This window comes from Ailuropoda melanoleuca, unplaced genomic scaffold (genome assembly GCF_002007445.2).
Source record: "Ailuropoda melanoleuca isolate Jingjing unplaced genomic scaffold, ASM200744v2 unplaced-scaffold5011, whole genome shotgun sequence".
Classification (NCBI taxonomy): Eukaryota; Metazoa; Chordata; class Mammalia; order Carnivora; family Ursidae; genus Ailuropoda; species Ailuropoda melanoleuca.
The window spans coordinates 1-2,934 of NW_023222849.1; the positions used below are offsets into that span (position 1 = coordinate 1).

General features: G+C 49.0%; 1 pseudogene; it reads right to left on the reverse strand.

The window, feature by feature from the left end:
* Nucleotides 1–367: 367 nt before the first annotated feature.
* Nucleotides 368–1,642, reverse strand: LOC109488720 (annotated as a pseudogene).
* Between the last annotated feature and the right edge of the window lie 1,292 nt (nt 1,643–2,934).

Sequence of the window (2,934 nt, forward strand, 5' to 3'; positions counted from 1 at the left end):
GAGCTTCTCAAGGGCAGTCACACACGGAGCACATGGCACGCACGTCCCAGGGATGTCCCTCTGGTCCACTCATCTGCAGTGTACTTCAGTCCATGAAATACCGTGTGATATGCAGGTGAGCAAGGACTTTCCTCTCTCCTTTTTTTTTTTACTTTATTAAAATACTGAGTTTATTTCACATGTATATTTTTGTCTCCCCACAACTATTACTATGTCCTATCGTCACATTCCATACATACTTAAAACAGAGCAAAGGGTGGAGTTCCATCTTTAAAAACTAAACAGGCATCTTGGACAACACATTCTTGGCAATGGAACCTGGACAACATTTATCAGACTCGATAGGGAAAGTTCTCACTCTGCATTAGAAAAGGACAGCCAGATATCAACTGTTACAGAAATGAAATAAGATGGAAAATTTTAACAAACTGTTTAAACTGTTTTCTTAAAGAGACTTCCTGCACTGCCAGAGAACTTGAATCGCCTCTTGGTCAGTAATCTGGAAGCAATTCTTTTTTTTAAGATTTTATTTTATTTATGTGACAGAGAGACAGCCAGTGAGAGAGGGAACACAAGCAGGGGGAGTGGGAGAAGAAGAAGCAGGCTCCCAGCGGAGGAGCCCGATGTGGGACTCGATCCCAGAACACCAGGATCACGCCCTGAGCCGAAGGCAGACGCTTAAGGACTGCGCCACCCAGTCGCCCCTGGAAGCAATTATGCACATAATTGATGAACTTCGCTTCCACTTTGGGAAGAGAATCACCTTTTTCTAGACTTGCTTGCTTTTTTGCTTTAATGTCTTTTACAGAACTAGGTCCTTTCAGTGTTTTGGGAGTCTTTTCCTGTTTTTTGAAAGATTCCTGACCTTTTGTTCTCGGGGTTGATGGTTTTGAGTCTTTTCCAATCTGGGTTGATTTTTGCACATTTTTGGCTGGAGTATCTCATATATTTGCTTTACTGGAGACTTTTGTTCAGCGTCCTCCTCGTCGTCGTCAGCAGCAGCAGCAAGTTTTCCTTTTTCTGTGGAACCTGCTACCACTTGCAGGGCAGAACGGTTTCCAGACATACTAAGGAGTTTCGCGTCTTCCTCCACAGCTACTGAGTGCTGTCCACTGATACGCACAGACCCTGAACCACATTTCAGCCGGAAGACCACACGTGGTGTTACCTCAAAGCCCCCAAGAGAAACCGTTGGCTGAACAGACATTTTTGTTTTAAGATTTTATTATTTGACAGAGACAGCCAGCGAGAGAGGGAACACAAGCAGGGGGAGTAGGAGAGGAAGAAGCAGGCTCCTAGTGGAGGAGCCTGATGTGGGACTCGATCCTAGAACGCTGGGATCACTCCCTGAGCCGAAGGCAGACGCTTAACGACTGCGCCACCCAGGGCCCCTGAACGGACATTTTCACAGTCGCCAGTGTACTTTAGTCGGACTGCCTTCTTCATTCACTGCCTCTGCTTAAACAACGTGCAATTCTTCCTTTGCACCAGCCCCTAAACTGACCGTTCTCAAAGATAACTGTGGCTCATTTTCATCATTATCCACCTCGAAGTGATAATCCTTGTCAGCCTTTAGTTCACAACCGAAAAGGTAGTTCTGGGGCCTCAGGGAGATCATGTCCATGTCCATCGAATCTTCCATGGGGTGGTGGCATGCACTTAGGTGGGTGAGAAGACAGATGGAGTTAAACGGCTACTGTTCCACAGAACAGCCGCGCAGGACGGAATCACAGCAGGGCAGGACTTTCTTCTCTCCTTAATCAAAATCCTGTTTCCAGGGGATGGGAAGATTTCACCAATTGAATAAGCCTTCTAAGTGCATCCAGGAGGCACCCACGGCTCTGAATTTAGTCCTGTCATCCACCATCTCTGTGAAGGTTATGGAAGTCAAGGAATAATGTGGAAATAATCTGCACCCCAATACGTACATTAACACACTCCAGGTTCCACAAGGGCTGTGTTTGTGAAGAGGGAATAGGAGAGATCGTATTTCTCGCATCGTCCACGGCCTTGGTGGGGAGGAATTCACTCATTAACCAAGACCGTGACCGCAGTGAGCTCAGGCACCTGAAGGACACAGGTGGGAGAGACGAGTAAGACCAACACTAGTGGTCCCGCTGGGGAGGCAGGTGTCTCAGCAGGGGAGCCCAATCAGTCTGCGTGACAGGTGCAGGCACAACAGTTGTGCGGGAGCGGGGGAGCGGGACAAAGAGGAGAAGCATTTCTATAGGATTGGACCCAAAGGGCAGTACATAGTTTTGCTTTCATTTTCTTCCCACTTTATTTGTTTTCTCAGGGTACAATTGAACATTTGGGAAACTTCGAACATGTACCCAAAATAGTTTTCATCCTTGTTCCAAATCACCCCCCTCTGTGCCCTTTGTGACCCGCGTCTTCTCACAAACTGGCAGCAGTCTAGAGAAAGTCCTGTTTCCTGAGGTAAGCAGCGCACGGAGGAGGAGGAGAGTGGTAGAGTTAAATTTAGAAAACCGTAGCCATTTCCGAGGACTAGAGAGACTGAACCCCTCGAGAGGCTTCCATTAATCTGTGAGCAGGGAGGCAGGCTGAAGCCCTACACGGACCAGAATAACTAGGGTTGTGAGGTCGCAGAGAAACTAGGGGGGAACAAGAGCCCCCATTTCACAGGAATGCTGCGGCCGGGACTGGCCTCCAGCACTGCCGACCCCGGAGCCCCAGGGCTGGCAGCCACACCTGTCTGTCCCCACCCCTGGCGAGGAGCACCTGCTCTGTGTGGAGATGACACAGGCGGACCCCCCGACCCCCCATCGGTGTAAGGCCTGCTTGGTCATGCGGAACGCTGACGTTGCCTCAAGCTTTGCTGGCATCTTCCCGAACAGCACACCTGGGCCGTGTCTTGACCGTTGGTTTGTTTCTATGGAAGAAGCACTTTCCCCATCACTCGCTTTCTCTCTC